The sequence below is a fragment of the Schistocerca gregaria genome, chromosome 8 (assembly GCF_023897955.1).
Source record: "Schistocerca gregaria isolate iqSchGreg1 chromosome 8, iqSchGreg1.2, whole genome shotgun sequence".
NCBI classification, from domain to species: domain Eukaryota; kingdom Metazoa; phylum Arthropoda; class Insecta; order Orthoptera; family Acrididae; genus Schistocerca; species Schistocerca gregaria.
The window spans coordinates 298468000-298482193 of record NC_064927.1 but is presented as its reverse complement, the minus strand read 5'-3'; the positions used below and the strand labels follow the sequence as shown (position 1 = coordinate 298482193).

The 14194-nt window shown below is 44.9% G+C and overlaps 1 protein-coding gene and 1 pseudogene across 1 annotated transcript in view; both read right to left on the bottom strand.

Moving 5' to 3' along the window:
* LOC126285155 (cyclic nucleotide-gated cation channel alpha-3-like) overlaps positions 1 to 14194 on the bottom strand; it is an 884508-nt gene that overhangs the window by 284189 nt on the left and 586125 nt on the right. The gene's annotated exons all lie outside the window — the stretch shown is intronic.
* Positions 9010 to 9126, bottom strand: LOC126285618 (5S ribosomal RNA; annotated as a pseudogene).

Below are 14194 nucleotides of genomic sequence, written 5' to 3'. Positions count from 1 at the left end.
CAACTATGGCCACCAGTTGCCATGACCAGTCATCGTGATTCAGTCACAGTGCACTTGTTGACATGTCACACGAGCTTTCACAACAGGAGGGGGACATTACTGTAGAAGCTCTATTATCAAAAAGACAGGGGTTTTGCAGTTGCACTTCGAGGATATCACCGCCCGAAAGGACTACAGAGGGGTCCTCTTTTTCCACCGGCATGATGTAGAAGTTCGAATCAACTGGAGAATTCGGTATCGCTCCGGGAAGAGACCGACGATCGGTTGCACCACAGGTGGTTCACAAAATCGCTGTGGCTATGGCAGACAACGCTGCACGCAATTCCCGTACGTCAGGCAGTGCATGTGCTGTATCAACGCAGTTGAACGTCCCATGGTCCACTGTACGGAAGGTGCTTCGAAACATTCTCAAATGGTATCCGCACAAGATCCCACTCTCTGTGATTTCTGGTTGTGGGGCTACCCGAAGGACAGTGCTTACCAGTGGAACACTCATACCTGTGCTGATTTGAAGCGCAGCATATTAAGAGAGAAACGAGCACACCTACGGACATGCTTCGTTATGCTCTTCAGAATGAAACCCTGCGCTTTCAGACTCTTCTGGACATGGATGGGCACCATATTGAGCCCCTTTTGAGCAGTAATGTTACCGTTGCGTAATGGTATTATGTACCGTAGCAACACATTAGAAATGTTGTAGTTGAATTGACTGTACATTATTACTGTACCCCATGTCCTTGACATTAATGCTACCATTCTGGTACTCGTACGGTAGTTATTTCCTGTGTCGTAACGTATTAAAAAGGGAATGTTCAATTAAAGCCACCCGGTACAACGCAATATACTGGTGAGCACTCACCCTTCGTTCAGCAGTCACTGAATCGAAGCTGTTGACCTGTTTATCAGCTAAAAATATAATAGTTTTAACAACTGCAAATTTGGGTTTCGAGAGTCACTGCTCTCCGTGGCCTCTAATTAGGTCGTTTGTAGACGCGTTAGCGTCAGATTGGCCGTTGTAAACGGAAGCGAAACGCATCGCTGAACACAAAATGCCTTCGGTGTACCAGTTGATTGGTGGAACACCATATATAGCTCTGTTGTCTATGGTACGGTGTCAGCGTTAAAGGACACGTGACAACTCGGATCTGAACTGAGCTATCGGTAACCTGTTCCACACGGTTTGTGGTGTCACTCAGCCTGTAAACTCTGCCCCGATCTCAGTTCTCGTCATCCGTCTAGTCGAGAGTGAATCGAAGAATCCGACGACCTAGTGTGATGCAATCATTTTAGAAATGAGTGCCTCTATAACTGTCAAGCACTTATCCTGAGACACCACTCGTTCGTTACACATGGAGCATACTGCACGTTCCACTCACATTAAAGTAACGATCTGTCAAGAGCATGAATAGCCTGCTTTCGCAGCGCGGACATACAGGAAGATCCTCGAGGGTACCGACATGGGTGTGGAGCCGCGGTGTCTCCAGCGCCGTGACAAGCTGCGCTGTGTGTCACGGTTTAGAATCCTAGGCGCGGTGAGATTCCACAGATTGTCGTGGATTTACATCCAGCGGGGTGGTGGCCAGGTTGAGACGGTAAACTCATCCTAGACCTCTTCGAACTAGACACTTACACCACGAGCCGTGTGACACGTGCATTCTCCTACTGGTGGATGCCGTCTCGCTGAGGAAAAACAAACCGCTTGTTTTCATGCTTCTCAGGGATAGATGCGTACTTTTGTTGATCTGTTGTGGCTGCCAGAATGTCGAGACCACCCATACCCCAAACCATAACATTCCTGATACCATAACGCTCCATCCTCCAGCCTGAACCCTTACGCATTCGTAATTACTTGATATATTTACTTAAATGTGTTTATGCAAGTGTGCCTCAGCCTACTGAATTGTCACTAATCTTACTCCTTGTGTTCACTGTTGGTATTTGAATTGACCAAACGCTAGGAGATTGAAGATTTATTAATTTCATGAAGGCTTTCAATGACTATTTCTAGTATACGGTACGCAGTATTTTACATTAATTTCGTCTGGATATTTCTCTTGCGCTTCTCATGCACCTTCGATAGCCGGCGGTATAGTAATTTTCTTATACGGTTCTTATTTGTGGAATATACTTCTATTTTTGATTGTAAATGTTAAAGTGCATTTTGAGAAAGAATTTTTAGCTACTGTGTTGCACTGGAAATTTTTTTTAATATTGTATTTAATCTGTTTGCTGTTAATTAATGTGGTATTGTTTTATGATTGGAATATATTCTATTTCTTATTAGTCAGAACTACTGGAGGTGTTTTCCCAGTAGATGTTTAAGAAATCTAACTTAGTGTGTTCCCTTGACGTAAACAAAGATTTCGTAACACGAATTTGTTCCTACCGCAAACAGCCTGACGCAGCCATTGTGTTCCATTCTTGTAGCAGTGTGTGGTTGTCTTTGAGGTGAAGATCTGGAACTTATTGAGCATCATTGGTGTTACTACATTTAGTTATAGTTTAATATTCTGTTTTGTACCTTTCCTGTTCAGACACATTTACTGATGTTTTTGAAATTTGCGTTCCAGATTCGTTCCTTTTTACCTGGAACTATGAACTGAAGATGGTAGTTCGAGTGCTATGGGGACAACCGTCCAGGTGATGGTGGAGTCAGTATGACCCTTGAATAATGTGCCGCTTTTCTCTCAGCTTCAGCAAATCCTTCAGTTCCTAAAAACCACTGAACCATCCTGAGACTAAGTGTACTGAATGCAGCCACAAACTGCGCAATGGTTGAAGGATTAAAAACAGTGATCACCGATCTGCAGCTTAAAATTGAGATTGGCTGGCTTTGTATCAGGACGGTCAATCTGCAGATTGTTTAAATGCATTATGGTTGGACAGAGGTCAGTGGGTTAACGAGTCCAGGGAAACCGAAGTTAGCGAGCGTCAGGAATTCTACCCGTCATCCCTGCCTGATGACCTAGAAAAACTCCCGGCAGATTTGCTAAGAAGACCATCATTTTCTGCTTGTGGCGCATGGCATACACCCTCTTGCTGTTGCCGTGCGGCAGGAATTACTTAGGTTTTTTGCGGTTTTCCGTTAAACAAGAGGAGCCTGTTAAGGTTTTCAAGATTTCGTGGGAAACTGTTATCCAGCTGACCTATCCTTTGTGTCAGGGGTCTTTGGCCGAAAAGTTTGGCGCGGTTATAGATAGAATGTGGTCCTTAAAAGAATTACGTGCACAGGTTCTGAGGGAGAGTTTGTCCATTAAGGTAGAGAGCGTCCTATTCCATTATAGTTTATCGGGTTGAGATGGGGATGAGGATCTAGTTCATTATATTTGTGAAGCACAGGGTGACCGTTATTGGACTAAGTGAAAAACGTAAATTAGTTACAAACTACGGTGTACACACACTTCATTCAACATGTAAACGTCACTACAGATATTCAGATTTAGGTTTGATATGTTCGATATGCCTGCCATCATTGGCGATGGTGTGGCGCAGACGAATAGCGAAGTTCCGCATAGACTCGCTGAAGTGTCAGAATATTGATGGTGTCGTTGAGCTCCTGAATGGCTGTTTTCAGATCAGCAATGGTTTTGGGGTTGTTGCTGTACACCTTGTCGTTAATATAGCACCACGAAAAGGAGTCGCAAGTGTTCAGATCCGGAGAATACGGTAGCCAATCGAGGCCCATGGCAGTGACTTCTGTGTACCCCAGAGCCTGAATGCGGTCAAAAAAAAAAAAAAAAAGGCTCTGAGCACTATGGGACTTATCAGCTGTGGTCATCAGTCCCCTAGAACTTAGAACTACTTAAACCTAACTAACCTAAGGACATCACACACATCCATGCCCGAGGCAGGATTCGAACCTGCGACCGTAGCAGTCGCGCAGTTCCGGACTGAGCGCCTAAAACGGCTCGGCCACCACGGCCGGCGGAATGCGGTCCCCAGAGTTGCTAGATAATGGTGTGGTCTGTGTGTACAGGGAATGTACGGGGTTCTGTGGTCCAACTGAATCGATTATTGACTGTTAATTGTTATGTTGGGCTACTTAGAAACAATTTGCAGCCATTCAAGAACGTCATGTTCCCAACCAACGATGTCATGTCACCCGTCCAAACAGAATGGTCTGAAGAACATTTTCCAAAGTCTGAGTGAATGATATAGCCACCGAGATTGCCTGACATGAATCCCATCAAACATTAATGTGACATAATCGAGAGGTCAATTTCTGCACAAAAGCCTGAACCAGCAATACTTTCGCAGTTACTGGCGGTTATAAAGGCAGAATGGCTCAATATTTCTACAGGGGAGTTCCAGTGACCTGTTGAGTCCGTGCGACGTTGAGCTGGTGCACTACGCCAGGCAAAAGGAGGTCCGAAACGATATTAGGAGGTGTTACATGACTTTCGTCACCTCGGTGCATGCCTGCAATGTCTTGTAACAGGTAACACGCCATCTCAGTCTTAAACAATGAGAGATTCCATTGTGGACACACCACAGGGCCTTAAATGCTGAATGTCAACGTATCACCATCAGCGTCGATGCACCAGACACTTATTTGTAATGAACCATAAAGAGTTCAGAAAATATGCGTCACGCACATTGATCATAAAAACATTTTCTACAGTTACAGATACTGATTGCTAACGCTCGCTTCCTCATCTCTGATACTCACTTGCTGAACTTCATTTGGCTGGGTGATTTTGACCTTAACGGTAGCGGACTACTGTACGTCACGCAATCACGTCATAGACTGCCAAGCATGATCGCCTGATCTGTCCTGTATAGAACATGTGAGGGATCAGGACCAGCTCGTAGGTAAACTCCGTACCATTTGCGGTATACAGGATACAAGTATGAGTTTTAACTGCTGTGCGGCTGTCTCCATTATGAGAGAAATAGATCGGCCTTATGGCGTCCTTCACAACCAAATCAGTGCACAGAGTTGGTGCAACGTCGCACTGATAAGCGGGCTCATATTATAAGTTCTACGTATATTTGACTATATGTTTTTATCACTGAAGTAGCATCACCTACCCTCTCAAACCATTAATTTTCATTTCGTTTCCTTCTTCCTTTCTGGGTGCTGCACTCTTTTCGCTGGCAAAGCACACCAGTAAACCTTCGTTAGTTCGCCCATTATTTGCACACTTCGAAGAATAGTAGAAGCTGATGGGGAAGTAACTGGTTGGGTGTTAGATGTCTGTTTCATTGTGCAACAGACAACAGGCTTGTCTGAGAGAGAATAGCAAAATTTAATGTGGCGTTCTCATGAAATTGTTGACACGAGGACGTCACTGAATACTTGCCTTGAGCTTTTGTTGTCACTTTGACTCGTAAGTAGTTTGACTGAATGATCAACCTATTGCGTATATCCTGTCTGTACTTGTTTTGTAAGTAAAACCGCCTTTTCCTGCTGCCTCTTATTTTATTTATCCCAGACGCTTTTCGCCTTTTTATTGCTTTAAGGCATCATCAGTGGGATCTATAAAGACACAGCTTTGTTATTTTTAGATTTAAACAATTCACGTCGCGATTATTTATGTGAAAAAGTAATTACTTACGATTTGGTGATCTGCGTTTCCTCTCATCTGGCCTGGAGATCGCACTACCTCTTTATTACTGACATACATACACAACTTTGTGTTCTGACCTTCTTCACGCTGTTCACCATGTTTTTCCTTCTTTTTTGTGGTGTGCTCTTGTTTTTTGCCACTCGATGTAACTATTTCGTTGGATACTGCCGCTAATGACCAGTTATAGGGGCGCTCCGCAGGACTCACGGACTTCGATCGTGGTCAGGTGATTGGGTGATATTTGTGTCATACGTCTGTACGCGAGATTTCCACTCTCCGAAACATCCCTAGGTCCACTGTTTCCAATGTGACATAGAAGTGTAAACGTGAAGGGACTCTTACAGCACAAAAGCGTAAAGGCCGACCTCTTCGGTTGACTGACAGAGACCGCAAATAGTTGAAGAAGGTCGTAATGTTTAACAGGCAGACATCTATCCAGACCATTACACAGGAATTCCATACTGCGTCAGAATCCACTGCAAGAACTGTGACAGTTAGGCAGGAGGTGAGAAAACTATGATTTCGTGGTCTAGCAGCTGATCATAAGCCAAACCTCAAACCGGTAAATGCCAAATGACGTCTCGCTTGATGTAAGGAGATTAAAAATTGGACGATTGAACAGTGGGAAAAAGTTGTGTGGAGTGACGAATTACGGTACACAATTTGGCGATCAGATGGCAGTGTGTGGGTATGGCGAAGGCCCGGTGAACATCGTCTGCCAGCGTGCGTAGTGCCAACAGTAAAATTCGAAGGCGGTGGTGTTATGGTGTGGTCGTGTTTTCCATGGAGCGGGCTAGCAGCCCTTGTTGTTTTGCATGGCACTACCAAGGCACAGGCATATATTGATGTTTTAAGAACTTTCTTGCTTCCTACTGTTGAAGAGCAATTCTGCGATGGCGACTGCCTCTTTCGAGACGATCGAGCTCCTGTTCCTAACGCACGGCCTGTGGCGGAGTGGTTACATGACAATAACATTCCTGTAATGGACTAGCCGGCACAGAGTCATAACCAGTCCTATAGAACACCTCTGGGATATTTTGGAACGCCGACTTCGTGCCTGGCCTCACCGAACCGAAATCGATACCTCTCCTCGGAGCAGTACTGCCATTCCCCAAGAAACCTTGCAGTACCTGATTGAACGTATGCTAGCTGTCATCACGGTTCAGGGTGGGCCAACACCATGTTGAATTCCAGCGTTAGCAATGGAGACTGCCACGAACTTGTATGGTTTTTTTTAGCCAGGTGTCTGGATACTGCGTGCAGCAGTATTGCCCAAGTTGGCACTATCAGGCCTAAGTTAAAATGTAGATATACTTCCGGATCCCTTATGGTATGCTCACTGTATTTGGCAGTGGAGACATGGAGGTGGTCAATGAGTTGGTCCATGGAGCCACGAGGAAAGGCTGCTATTCGCTCGCTCTGGAGGAGTTTTACCGCAAGTTGCAAGTGCCGCTTGTCTATGGGCCCAGCCGCACACACTGAGAAATGGTGAGTCTGTTATTCTGCGGATTGTGGAGAGGGTGCAGCCTCATCTTACGGGAACGAATAACCATTTCGGACCAGTTATGCACAACCAAGTGGGAATCACGGAGTGAACCGTGACCATGATGCATGTATGCTTCACATAAAAGCAGGGACTGTGATTTGGTGTAGCTATATCTCCATTTTCTAGTTACCAGTCAAAGAGTGTGCGCCAATTCTCTCTTTAAGCTGTGTTCACGGATTTTGTCATATATTGTTGACACTCTAGGACATAATCTACGCACCACAAAGGAGACGGAAATCGGTTGATATGATGTACGTGCACAGACAAAAACTAATGATTACTATTTCATAAAAATTGGATGATATATTCAAGAACAAGAGCCTCACAAATTAAGCAAGTTAATCACGATCTGATCTACTTCAGCCCCTTATGAAAATAGTTATTCGGCTTGGCATAGAGTGATAGAATTGTGGGATGTCTTCTGGAGGGATGGGGTGCCTAATTTTGTCAAACTGGGTGCGTTATTTCCTCAAATTCCCAAAATTGTTGGAGGGCGCTTACCATAATGCTCCGACCGTTGCAAATTGGGAGCGAGCTAACAACCTTGCTGGTCAAGGTAGAGCTTGACAAGCACCAAAAGAAGCAGTAGAAACTCTCGTCGTGTGCGGAGGGCAACTATGTTGATGAAACGTCAGCTCAGGATGACTTGCCGTGAAGGGAAACAAAACGGGGCGTAAAATATCGTCGTCGTGTCGCCGTGCTATAAGGATGCCATGGATGACAACCAAAGGCGTCCTGCTATGAAATGAGATACCATCCCAGACCATGTCTGGTTGCCGGGCACGGGCAGTTTAACGTGGGACAATCAAGTTGGTATTCCACCGCTGTCTGGAGTGTTTCCAGACACGTCATGGCTGGACATTGGAGCTCAGTTTGAAGCGAGACTCACCACTGGCGACAGTTCTACTTCGATCAATGAGATTCCAGGGTGAATACTTCCAGCACCATACCAAACGAACTGGTTGGTGTACAGAGAATAATGGTAGTTGGTGTAAGGGGCGCCGTGAGCTCGTCCGCCTTCCTGTGAACGGCCTTTGGATCGTCTTTTTGGTCACTGGAGCACCAGTTGCATAATGATGAATGCAGGGCTCTGAGTGCCTTTTTGACGAATGCTCGGTCGTCGATCTTTCGTCTCTCTCCGCTTCCTTCTTGACGCTGTGGTCGGCCATGGCTCATCCATTGCTACCAGCATCGTTGATAGTGCGCTGGGTACACATGAGCGATACGTCGATTAGCCCAAAAGACTTCTTTGGGCCCAAATACACGGCCTGCCTCAAAAGCTGATATCTGAGTATCTTGTTTATGCGCCTGTCTGCGAGGCATATTTACTACCCAACTGAGTCACCGGAATGAAGTCGGCGGGGACTTTATGACTGGTAGTGATATGCCACTTTATTACTAGGCTTGCCCCTGTGCAATGAAATTGCGCTACAGCGTCACACGTTCATCCACCGTCCGCCAAAGTAGACAATTTTGCATTTTCCGTCGATAACAAAATGAATATCAATGGGTTACCAATTTGCGTAACTGTTTCGTGGTGCATCGTTTCTTTTGTAGACAGTGTACGTTGACTGGCAAACATTGTAGCAGATCTCTTTAGAGGGTTCTTGCCAAAACTGATTTTTTTTTGTACGTGCAGCGTGATTCAAAAAGCAACTGTACACTATACGTGGATGTAGCGTGTGCTAACATGCACTTCGTCGTCAGGCCACGAGTGGCCTACCGGGATTATCCGACCGCCGTGTCATCCTCCGAGAAGGATGCAGATAGGATGGGCGTGGGGTCAGCACACCGCTCTCCCGGTCATAATGATGGTATTCTTGACCGATGCCGCTACTATTCGGTCGAGTAGCTCCTCAATTGGTATCACGAGGCTGAGCGCACCCCTATAAATGGCAACAGCGCATGACATCTGGATGGTCACCCATCGAAGTGCCGGCCACGCCCAACAGCGCTTAACTTCGGTGATCTCACGGGAACCGGTGTATCCACTGCGGCAAGCCCGTTGCCTGTGCTAACATGATTGCTGCAAAATTGCTGTCTCTAAGCGAAATGCCACTAGTTAAAAAAAACCAGTGACTGTATTTGACACATTTTGATATATACCCGTCATCAGATAGTCATGATCATCTAGGTGTTCAGTTGCACAAAGACATGTTACAACTAGTAGGCAGCACAGTTGCACTGCTATTTTCAGTTCGCTGCTGTAGTTGTGCTGCGTTCTCATTTGCAACATGATACACGAGCTCCCTGAAACGGCCCCAAAGATAAAAGTCCAGAGGGTTAAGATCCAGGGGTCTGGTGGGTTAAGCAAATGGTCTTGCACCAGATGTCCACTTACCGGATCAGCAACTTTGAGTAACTTCCTTGCCTCCCACCTAAAATATACAGGGACACCGTCGACAAAGCAACATCAGGCGATATGCAGGAGGACACGACACGCCAAAAGCCTGTACAGGCCCAAGATGTAATGCCCACCACAAATGACATTATGCGTCGTAACTTGGAAATAATGCAGTTTCAGACAACTTTTTATGTAACTTTTTACTCTTACTTCGATCCATACGTTAAATCCACGAAGTTTGCACAGTTACTTTAGAATTACCCTTTATGAATTAGTGAATGAAAATAAACGTCTTAGTCACCAAAGTCAATATTATAAACAAGTTATTGCAACGCATTTCGGGATATCCCCATCACCAGTTTTGTCAAATCCGTGTAGAGTCCTACATTCTGGCAGGCCATAAGTACCCAAACCCTTATACTGGTCACAGCAGAAAATACTCACAGAATCTTCCTCGAGTACGAGGTGACTACATTTATCCAGCAGAGCTTCACGAGAGCTAATTCGTTTCTCTTCCAAGGATTACCTTTTAAATTCCATGAGCATCTCTGTTTACAGTGTTGGTGTACTTTCTGATGTGTTGATGGATATGGCGACTGCTCATTTCGATTGTGTATTCTGTAAATTATTATTCTTGTATTATTTATCAAAGTATTAAGAGTTCTTTTACATCGACATCTGCAAGTGACATTAAGGTTTTGGTAGATATTTCACAGAATCACTTTGATTATGTCTCGATGGCTCCACTCTCGACAGCACGTGGGGGAAATGAACAATCAAACCTGATCGATCTTTTCTGTCAAACGTTCAAATGGACTCCGTCTTCAGGCCACGAGTGGCCTACCGGGACCATCCGACCGCCGTGTCATCCTCAGTGGAGGATGCTGATAGGAGGGGCGTGGGGTCAGCACACCGCTCTCCCGGTCGTTATGATGGTGTTCTTCACCGAAGCCGCTACCATTCGGTCAAGTAGCTAGTCAATTGGCATCACGAGGCTGTGTGCACCCCGAAAAATGGCAACAGCTAATGGCGGCTTGGATGGTCACCCATCCAAGTGCCGACCACGCCCGACAGCGCTGAACTGCGGTGATCTCACGGGAACCGGGGTATACCCTGCGGCAAGGCCGTTGCCACTGTTAGGAAAAATTCTGCACACTTCTGCAATTTGTTCGATGTTTGCTGTCTTGTCTTGTTAGTAACGACCCCAAATGCTTGGAACAGTTATAACAAGTCGCAGAAACAATGTTGTATAGAATTGCCTTTATGGACGCTCTGCACTCTCCAAAAACCCTTCCAACAAGTATTCTATTTTCCTTCCCTAATACTGATATTGGGGCAACGGCCTTGCCGCAGTGGATACACCGGTTCCCGTGAGATCACCGCAGTTAAGCTCTGTCGGGCGTGGTCGGCACTTGGATAGGTGACCATCCAGACTGCCTTACGCTGCTGCCATTTTTCGAGGAGCACTCAGCCTCGTGATGCCAATTGAGGAGCTACTCGACAGAATAGTAGCGGCTTCGGTCATGAATACCATCATTACGACCGCCTCCTCCTATCTACATCCTCCTCTGAGGATGACACGGCTGTCGGATGGTCCCGATGGTCCACTTGTGGCATGTAGACGGAGTTGTTAATACTGATATTACATGTTCGTCCCATTTCATATCGATTGTCAACATGATCACACCGAGGTTATAGTTATATTTCCATCTATTAACAGGATACCTTTCATACATCTGGTCTCAATTCGTGTAGACCTGTTATCTGAGAGTGTAACAAAGTGATACATAAATTATGAGAAAACTTTGAGGTTCGGAGGATTTTCTCAGGCAGAGAGTGGCTTCGAGTGGGAATGCAGACGGGGAGTCGGGAGCGAGAACGGAAATGTGGGAGCGGCTGCTTGGCGGCTTACTGTTCGAAAACTCGCGGCAGTGTCCGAGACGGCGCTGGTCCGGAGGCAGTGGGAGGCGGCGGGCAGCTTTGCAGGGCTGTACAGGGCGCGCCTGTCACGGCCGGCGCGCGCTCGCGCGGAAGGGACGCGTCGCAGCGCGGGCACGTTAACGCGCCCGGCACCTCCCTGTGTCCGTGGCTGCGTGTCCGTCTGTCTGCCCGCCTGTGTGTATGTGGCCGGCGCGCGGCGCACGCAAAGCCGCTGCCGTGTAACTGGCATTACAGTATCCGCTGGCTCATGCCCGCATTACACGAGGCGTCCGGTCGTACGCAATCGGTGACATTTATAGAACAACATTCCGTCAACGACACAGCATAGGCCAGTGGTTCAGAGCCCCCGTAATACGTTTACCTGGTTAACCTTCAATATAACAAGTGGGGTTTTCTGGGAACCCGAGAAACGGTGTTTGGTGATACTGCTGCTACTGTGCGAACTAATTTATTCTTAATTTTTATGGGTGTCTTGGCTCTGTTATATTGCTTTTTTATAAAATAAACAATAAAAGCACGCTTGGCGTCTTTACAGCACCCTACTTCATCATATACGACATCATATATTTTGATAGATTTATGTTTTTCTCTTTTTCATAATGAGTATACGAAATGTGCAAGTCGTGAATTTCCAAAAATGGCCCGTAAGCATATCTCAGATGTTGACAATCTTCAGATGCTGCTTTCGCCATGTTCATTCTTTTTAAGCAGGAGAAGTGAAAGACAGTCGACAGGAATATTACAAGTTTCTAAACAACAGTTAGTTCAAATTTCAATATCAGTTTAGTAGCAACCGGTTTCGACGATACACTTAGTCATCATTTGGCTGTAAAAGTAATACAAAACCAGCTACGCCAACAACAGCATGACATCAAAAGCAAAACTGTACCTAGAATTAAGATGGTTAATACATAGTTACTCTATTTTTAAGGATGTTTATACAACCTTAGTAAGAGGACTATAACATATTGTAATAATATATATACTACATGTTACAGTTTACTTATTAAGGTTGTATAAAGATCGCTTTTGAAAAATAGAGTAGATCTATTTTAATTCTGGGTACTATATGATTAACTAGGATGGACATGGGGAAAGCAGCATCTAAAAAATGTGAACATCTGAGATTTGCTTGAGGGCTATTTTTGGAAATTTACGACTTGCACATGAATCTGCGTAGTCGCGCTGCTGAATCATATATAGGGCGAAGAAAAATTCGCGTACTAAGACTTCGCAGCGCGACTACGCAAATTCAAGCATACAAAAATGTCTCTCACAAAATTTCATCTTGCTATTATTTCCGGCAGTAAATGGATGTTAAAGATCGGCAATCTGCACCACTATAATCACATGTACAGTAAGTATCTCCTCGAGCAGTTGGGAGTTTCGCTGTGCTGTTTATACAATGGATAGTGTTCTGGGTTATCATGCAAAAGGTCGAAGGTTCGACTCTGGGTCGAGACGTATTTGTCTTTATTTGCTAAATGTAGTTTGCGTGGTATGATATCTGGCGTCTTAGTCGTCATACAGCGACTGCAGTGGATCTTCAATTAAAAACAAAATGGGTTAACACTGTAATTCGAAGACGAACATTCCACGAATAGCATTTCCAGGGAAATGGCTCGGGCGTCGAGGGCCAATTGTAAGCCCTACGCTTTCACCTGACTTAAATCCCCTGGATTTCTTCCTGTGGAGACACTTGAAGGAGCACATGTGTTCTATTCCGCCGACACACGTGGAAGAACTGATAGCGAGTCTTTATACTGCTCTTGTATGTGTGTATGCGGCCATGTTGGGAAGAGTTCAGAGCTGCATGATTCAGCGGATCGCGCAGTGTGTGGTCGTGCAGGGAAATGACTTGTCTGACCACAAATTTGTTACTTTTGTCCACCGTTGCAAAAAAAAAAAAAAAACCTGTATTACGTAAATGTCATATACATGTGGCTTAAGGAATTGTGTACACTGCAGTATTTTATGGTTGAATGAAATTGGCAAATAAAAAGAAATATGCCTCTACCCATAATCAAACCCTTGACCTTCTGCGTGCTAATCGAAAACACTATCCACTGCACCAACTGCACAGTACCATACCGGTGAGGTGAGAGAGGTAGTTACCGTGCAAGTTATTCCAATGTTTCCAGATTGCCAATCTTTAACCTCCACCTACTGGTGGAAATATGTGCAGGACGAAATTTTGTGACAGACATTTTTGTATAGCTAGTATGTGAGAAATCGCGCTGCAAACATCGACTGCGCGACTTCTTCTTCATCCTATAGTGTAATATATGTCTGCCACTACATATCCATTTTGCACGATTAATGTTTTATATGCTTAACACGTCAAACCAGTATTGATATGTCCTTCTTCCTTGGTATACTTCTGATGAGTCTTACGACGCTGGTTCCCTTGTTAATACTCTGTGTCACAAAATACACAACCATCCCGCTTTTTTTGTTTTACATGATCAGGTGCCATTCCACTTGGTGACCTGTATATTTCCAACATTCATTCCTGTTTTTTATTGTTTAACCTGATCAAACCCCTTCCAATTTTATGACTTGCACATTTCGTATAAACATATACGTTATAATTAATGCATATTAATGTGGACTTTCTCATTGTAGACTTCATACGTTACTGTGTTCAAATAGTGTTGATACTGTAGTTATAAGGTCATGCCCACATGAGCCACTTATAGCCGATTATCTAACACAGTGATTTCATTAGTTGGTCGTCTTCTCGCTATAGTCTTAAGATTGAATGTATCCTCTATATTTGCTTAGATTTATACG